Raw genomic sequence first — 8,703 nt, forward strand, 5'->3', positions numbered from 1 at the left:
ATGTGTAATCTCAGTGGTGTCAGGTGTATGAGGACAGAGGAGAACATGTAAAGAATAAGCCAGACTATTCGGTGTATAAGTAAAAGGAAAATGAGCTGTAACCAGAGAGAAGGATCCAATTTAGTATTGTCTGGCCAGTCAAAGGACCTAATAACTCCCTAGCGGTAGTATCTGAACGGGTGGCTGGTATCCTGGCAAACCTATTGTTGTTGGTCGTCAGTTGACTGTAACACGAGAGAGAGAGAGAGAGAGAGAGAGAGAGAGAGAGAGAGAGAGAGAGAGTATACACAAAACATTGATGTTCAGTATGCTCTCTGTTAAAAGGTGAACGAAAAAACGGGAGAGTTTGCGCCAGGCAATTCTAACACCACTTACTTCGATTCTCTCATGAGTGAGCATTTTACGCAGAAATGTTATACCAATATTCTATCGTGTAAAATCATAGACTCCATGGAAATGTGACAGTATATTTCAAGTTTATATAAACATAAATTCTCATTGGATCAGGCTAACCAATATAAGTAAAGTCTGAGGAATTTCGTCTGGTACGCACAAAACTTTAGCGCTGCCAAATTCCTTGGCAGTCGTTTCATGTGAAAATTATCTTGGCTTCCTCTAACCCTTTCCTCTGTTTGTTTATTTTGAATTTACTCGTTAATGTGATCATACAGCATAAGGTTGCCTCGTTTTATAATTTTTTTTTTTTTTGTAATGGCTGGAACTATTTATGTACAGTATTCAGTGGTTATCTTTAATCACCTTCTTTGTATGAAATATTGTTTCGCTCCCGATCAATAGTCCTTGTCTATACAATAGCCTGCTTGCATACATACTGTCATACACACATGCCCATGTTAATTTTAGACATTTTCATGGAGAATTCATCCTTTATATTTTCCCTAGATATCATAATACTTAACCAAAGCATAAAAAAAAGCATTGAGATGTGAATACAATAGATTTACCGAAAAGTCCTTTCATTTTAGTGCTAACGCACAAATATTTGTTAATTCCAGATTCAGTGACTGTAGGCATATATATATATACATATATATATATATATATATATATATATATATATATATATATACATATACATACATATATATACATATATATATCTATATATATATATATATATATATATATATACATATATATATATATATATATACATATATATATATATATATATATATCATTATGGATTAAAACAAAATCTGATACAAGTATACGTTGGAGAAGAATGCGAGAAAATATGTGAACTTTCGGTTAGGGTAAGATTATATGGGAAGTTTGTAAAACTCCTTGAAGGCATGAGGACAGCAGAAATGTTTATTTTTTTCTTGGTAGGGGCAAGGAGAGGAGGGATGCAAAGTAGTAAGCGGTGAGATGAGAAAATTGAGGGTTAGGCGGTTGCATGACATAGTAGAAAAGAGGAATTGTAACTAAACCATTACTAAAATTTTAAAAGTAATTTATATTTTCCTTGCTATACAAAGCTGAGTCCTTTGGAATAGGAGATACTTGATTAAGTGAAAGCTGCGGTGGGTGTTAAATCATTAACAAGGTTGTTTTCAGGCAGCCTATTTACCCTAAGTAAGGATAGCCTGTGAGGAGGGTGCTTACCTCCCTGCCTGCCTGCCTGACCTAAGTCAAGCCTACTGTGTGGCCAGTCAAAGGACCTAATAACTCTCTAGCGGTAGTATCTGAACGGGTGGCTGGTACCCTGGCAAACCTATTGTTGTTGGTCGTCAGTTGACTGTAACAGAGAGAGAGAGAGAGAGAGAGAGAGAGAGAGAGAGAGAGAGAGAGAGAGAGAGAGAGTAGGTATGTAGTAGGTTGGCCATAGCACCAGGCACTCGTTGAAATACTGCAGCTAGAGTCATTGGGTCCTTTAACTGGCCAGATAGTACTGCATTGGATCCTTTTTCTCTGGTTACGGCTCATTTTGCCCTTGCCTACACATACCCTGAATAGTCTGGCCTATTCTTACTATAATCTCCTCTGTCCTTATACACCTGGGAGCAATGAGATTACCAAACAATTCTTCTCTCCGCTCAAGATGTTAACTAATGCAATGCAAATGTTTAGTGGCTACGGTAAGTAGCTCTTCTAGGAGGAGACTCCAAATTCAAACCATTGTTTTCTAGTCTTGGTTACTGCCATAGCCTCTGTACCATGGCCTTCCACTGTCTTGGATTAGAGTTCCCTTTGCTTGGAGGTACACTCGGATAAGCTGTTCTATCTTATTTCTCTTCCTCTTGTTATCTTTTTGAAGTTTTTGTAGTTTATATGTGAAGGATGCAATTTAACGATGTTACTGTTCTTGAAATATTTTATCCAGATTGTTTATTCTTCTCTTGTTGTTTATTCATTTCCTGTTTCCTTTCCTCATTGGGCCATTTTTTCTCCTTGGAGACGTTGGGCTTCCAGCACCTTGCTTTTCCAACTATGGTCCTAGCTTAGCTTGTAATGATATATATATATATATATATATATATATATATATATATATATATATTATATAATTTATATATATATATATACTCTTTATATATATGTATATGATATATATATATATATATATATATGTATATATATATATATATATATATATATATATGTATATATACTCTCTCTCTCTCTCTCTCTCTCTCTCTCTCTCTCTCTCTCTCTCTCTCTCTCTCTATATATATATATATATATATATATACTTTCTCTCTCTCTCTCTCTCTCTGTATATACAGTATATACTTATATATATATATATATATATATATAATTGTGTGTAAATATATATATTTATATATATGTACATATATATATATATATATATATATATATATATTCTGGTCCACGAGTAAATGGCCGACAAAATCTCATTTACGATAAGTACTTAGTTCAGTTTTATAAAGCATCCACTCTAGATTTTCCGGTGATGCGATCATAGTTCAGTGATAATGATAATAGCCGTAACAGTAATAGTAATAATGTAAACTTTATCATCATCATGATACAGATATGATAATGGTGATAAAGTAACCAAAATAATGCATAATATTAATTGTAAAATTAAGAGATTTAAAAAGTGAAAGGTCGAGGTCCATAGTTTGCCAGGTATGGAAATTATAAAATAGGAAAAAATCTGCTTCAGTATATAAGGATTTCATGAAGTCATATATTCATCTACGTGGGACTATTATCGTTGCCAGGCCATCTTACAAATACATACATACATATACCAAGGCACTTCCCCCAATTTTGGGGGGTAGCCGACATCAACAAATGAAACAAAACAAAAAAGGGGACCTCTACTCTGTACGTTCCTCCAGCCTAACCAGGGACTCAACCGAGTTTAGCTGGTACTGCTAGGGTGCCACAGCCCAACCTCCCACATTATCCACCACAGATGAAGCTTCATAATGCTGAATCCCATACTGCTGCTACCTCCGCGGTCATCTAAGGCATCGGAGGAAGCAGCAGGGCCTACCGGAACTGCGTCACAATCGCTCGCCATTCATTCCTATTTCTAGCACGCTCTCTTGCCTCTCTCACATCTATCCTCCTATCACCCAGAGCTTCCTTCACTCCATCCATCCACCCAAACCTTTGCCTTCCATCCTACAAATATTAATGATAATTCTTAATGAACCTTATGGTCTATAATCTAGGAGACTCCGGGCCCCTCCCCCCCCCCTCAAAAAAAAAAATCAGAACACAATGATAAACCATAACCATCTGATGCAGATAAGCTTGTAGGAGAATACTTAGGATTATTTGGAGACTTTTTGGCAGGCTTATCTGTCTTCCTAGGAATCTAATAGCGCTGCAGCATTAGTTAATCAACATTGAGTTAACCTTGTATGTTACACCTTGTTGCTTTATACAGTATGGTATGATTCCTATTCGCAATTCGCTGTGAAAAAAAAGAAAATAAAGTCGGGGATTACAACGATCAAAATATTATTAGCCCCCTTTAGTGAAGTAGTATATCTGATTATTGTTATAATCAGTGTGCATATTTTATGAAACACTTCCAAAAGACGTATTTTACATATGGTTACCAAGTTAAACAACAAAAACTTTCTTTTAAACTGAAAAAAGTAACATTACTTTACAAAAAAAAAAAAAGTCTGATTCTTCAAAAAAAAAAAAAAATAGATGCTTGTTTTCAGTATCGCTCTCACTATCTTGGAAACTGTGACGAAATGGTATTTGTCACTTGGCAAAGACGGATTCGGCAGACATGACTGACCAACGCCCAAAAATACAGATTTATTAGCAAACTTTGCATAAGAATCATACATATGTGACCTCATGACACAACCTCAAGGGATTCCAATATTTATATGTGGTAGGCATCCTTTATTACATTGCTAATAGCAAGAGTTCTCTTGCTTGAGGGTACACTCGGGCACACTATTGTATCTAATTCCTCTTCCTCTTGTTTTGTTAAAGTTTTTATAGTTTATATAGAAAATATTTATTTTAATGTTGTTACTGTTCGTAAAATATTTTATTTTTCCTTGTTTCCTTTCCGCACTGGGCTATTTTCCCTGTTGGGTCCCCTGGGCTTATAGCTTTCTGCTTTTCCAACTAGGGTTGTAGCTTAGCAATTAATAATAATAATAATAATTTGAATTTAGTTTTTAGAATTTGGCCCATATGATGTAAACGCTGAAGTGTAACAGAAGAAAGGGGTCTGGGCAGCGACAAGAAAGGAAACTGGAGCTGTGACAAAATAGAAATCTAAAAAGTGGGTGCAGCTAAGACAGAAGGTGTGTCAGGGTGCACTTCTTCGGATACCTTGTTCGGAGTGATGTGTTCCAAGGACTCCTGTGTCCATCTGTACGTACGTGAAGGACATGAGAGTGTATTCTATGCTAATATGAACTAAGTTATTGATCCATGCGTAGGAACTGTAATGCTTTACATTGAAAGAGAATAGTGTTTTACAGTAATAGCCATCTAGAATATTGCACTTGGTTTTAGTACTGATGGTTGGAATTAGATATATGCTAATATTTTTTAAATATTTGGTTAAATCATTGTGGAAATTTCTGTGCAAGAATGGATCTCCATTCGACATTTGCCAATCGTCACCCTCATAAACTAACTGCCTAAGTCATTTTCTCCACTTGTTAGGAAATCAAAAAAGAACCCTCTCATTTCCTAATTCTTTATATCATTGTCTTGAGTTTCAATTCACAAATTCTTAACAGAAGAATTTGTGAATTATAATTTGTTAATTGAAGCTCAATACAATGAAATAAAGAATTAAGAAATGAGAAGGTTTTTTGTTTTTTTTTTAATTCCCAACAAGTGGAGAAAATGACTTAGGCAGTTAGTTTATGAGGGTGACGCAATGGTTTATCAACTCGCTAACCTCCCCAGGTTGCTATAAATTTCTCTAGTGTCTGTTGCTCTCTTCCTTCAACATTTGCTGTCTATTCAATCTTCGATGGAAATTGCTCTTTCAAGGCGTCAAGTATACAGAGTGAGGTGTACTGATATGGAGGGGGAGGGGGAGGACATGCAACCTTGAAAAGTATGCCTGCCCAGGGTTGCCAGGTTTTCCAGTTGAAAAAAGGCCAACGTCTGATCAACTGCAGCTTTAAAAGGCCAACCTAATAGTAGAAAAAGGCCAAAAATATAGCATTTAAGGCTAACCAATTTCAAAAAGGCCAAATTTAGTTATCTAGCATGAAAAAGGGCCAAATTTGGAGTTTTATGGGCCAGAAAAGGCCAATCTGGCAACCCTGTGCCTGCCAAGTATCCGGAACAGTAGGAAATGATCAAAGGAAATGTACATGACGTATCTGGAGGTCACAGTCATCTTCTCATACGTATATCTTTTACCTTGTCTCACAAGATGTATATTCAGACTACTTAATTGATAGACTGGGTCTCAGAATGTAAGGCTACTATAGATAACTGTGGCGAAATGTCACCAGTTTATACAAAATAGCCCGATGTACTGGGCTGAATCACAAGGTCTTATGGACAAACTTCACAAAACCCTCGGGGAAGTAAATAGAATATGGTTATATTTTAACAAGTTTTATTATAAAAATAATAATCTAATACGAAAGAAACATGAAAATTAACCTTTACTTAACATACAAGAACATGTGTGACCGAAAAAAAAAAAACTATGTCCACTTCGGACTCAAGATATCAACAAAATTAATTGAACATTCATAAATCTATCTCGATCGAAGATTGATCAGATCGAAATTTTTTCATATAGAAAGGGACAGGGAGTAAGCAATCTGTTAAAGCACTGAAGTATTAAACTAGAGTTGTCTTACGCAAGAAATGTGTTAGCGTGCACATTTTGAGCACTCCCACAATCTTTCAAAATGCTATCAGCTGCGATAAATTTGATATCTTGTTTTTTTTTATGATTGAGCGTAAAAAAAATGCTCTCATGATTATATCTTATAACACTTATAAACTGATATAAAGAATATTGATAAAACAGTTGTCAGGACAAATGAAGGTGAAAATATGTTTTCATAGAAGAACACATTTAATCAGAAAATATCTTATAATGATATTTCTATTTTTTTCATGAATCCAGAAGACCAGAAATAAAGATAAAATCATAATAAAACCTGTATTAACTTATGACTCAGTATGCTTTATACATTTGCAAATCAAACTGAATCGGTATCCAACTTGGGGTCAGGATGTATGGCGAAACTCCTTGTTTTCAGTTAATGAAATGTTAGTAATAATATCTTATCTTCCATTAACAGACGTTTATTATTAACGTTTTCTGTTTTTTATGTTTATTAAATATGTTAACTCATGTATTTACATTCAGATGATTTTTTTTAACTATGAATTCCTGTTACATTTTCCATTTTAAAAGTTTTGACACACGCACTCAAACAGATGAAGATGGATGTTGGTACAATCTATCAAAAGCCATCGTATTATTATTATTATTATTATTATTGGCCTTGTGTGAGACGAAGATAAAAGGAAAGGGTGAAGTGATGTTTGGTGAAATGTCTGGTAGAGTGTCTGGGATTGAACGGGGAAGAGCGAGAGAGGGTGTGGCTTTATTGCTGAGTGAATGGATGACAGGTAAAGTAGTGGAATGGAAGGAGATATCATCTAGGTTAATGTGGGTAAGGGTTAGGTTGGGTAGGGAATGTTGGGCGTTTGTCAGTGCGTATGGGCCAGGTAGTGAGAAAAGTGAAGAAGAGCGGAATGAGTTCTGGAATGAATTAACTAGGTGTGTAGAAGGACTGGGTAGAAGGAATTATGTAGTTGTCATGGGTGACTTAAATGCTAGAGTGGGCGCTGGAGAGGTAGAAGGTGTCTTTGGGAAGTATGGCGTACCAGGTGAAAATGAGAGTGGTGAGAGACTGGTAGATATGTGTGTTGAGCAAGAGATGGTGATAAGTAATAGCTTTTTTAAAAAGAAAGATAAAAATAAGTATACATGGGTAAGAGTGGCAAATGGAAGAGTAGTAGAAAGGGGATTAATGGATTATGTGTTGATAACTAAAAGAATGTTTGGAAGATTGAAAGACGTGCACGTGTTTAGGGGTATGGCTAACGGTATGTCTGATCATTTTTTGGTGGAAGGAAAATTAGTTGTAGCAAAAGAATGGGGGAATAGAGTAGGTGGATGTAAAAGGGAGGTAGTGAGGGTTGAAGAGCTAATAAAACCGGGGGTAAAAAGTAAATATCAGGAAAGGTTGAAAATGACATATGTAAGAGAAACTGGCAATTTAGAGGAGGAGTGGAAGTTAGTAAAAGAAAATTTTGTTGGGATTGCAAGTGATGTGTGTGGAAAGGGGGTTGTTGGAGGCAGCATGAGGAAGGGCAGTGAATGGTGGAATGAAGGAGTGAAGGTAAAAGTGGAAGAGAAAAAGAGGGCTTTTGAAGAATGGCTGCAGAGTAATAGTATAAAGAAGTATGAAAAATATAAAGAGAAAAATGTGGAAGTAAAGCGCAAGGTACGTGAGGCAAAGAGGGCAGCTGACCTGAGGTGGGGTCAGGGATTGGATCATTCATATGAAGAGAATAAGAAGAAGTTTTGGAAAGAAGTGAAGAGAATAAGGAAGGCTGGCTCAAGAATTGAAGAGACAGTGAAAGATGGAAATGGAAGGTTGTTAAAAGGAGAGGAGGCAAGGAAAAGATGGGCGGAATATTTTGAAAGTTTACTGAATGTTGAGGATAATATGGAGGCAGATATAATTGCTGTTGCAGGTGTTGAGGTGCCAGTGATGGGAGATGAGAATGAGAGAGAGATTACAATAGATGAAGTGAGGAGAGCACTAGATGAAACGAGAGTAGGAAAAGCATCTGGTATGGATGGTGTGAGAGCTGAGATGTTGAAGGAGGGGGGTGTGACTGTACTTGAATGGTTGGTGAGATTGTTTAATATGTGTTTTGTGTTGTCAATGGTACCAGTAGATTGGGTTTGTGCATGTATTGTACCACTATATAAGGGTAAGGGAGATGTGCATGAGTGTTGTAATTCAAGGGGCATTAGTTTGTTGAGTGTAGTTGGAAAAGTGTATGGTAGAGTAATGATTAATAGGATCAAGGATAAAACAGAGAGTGCTATCTTAGAAATACAGGGTGGTTTTAGAAGAGGTAGGGGTTGTATGAATCAGATTTTTACAGTTAGGCAGATATGCGAGAAATATTTAGCAAAAGGTAAGGAGGTGTATGTTG

The sequence above is a fragment of the Palaemon carinicauda genome, chromosome 1 (assembly GCF_036898095.1).
Source record: "Palaemon carinicauda isolate YSFRI2023 chromosome 1, ASM3689809v2, whole genome shotgun sequence".
In the NCBI taxonomy this organism is placed as follows: Eukaryota; Metazoa; Arthropoda; class Malacostraca; order Decapoda; family Palaemonidae; genus Palaemon; species Palaemon carinicauda.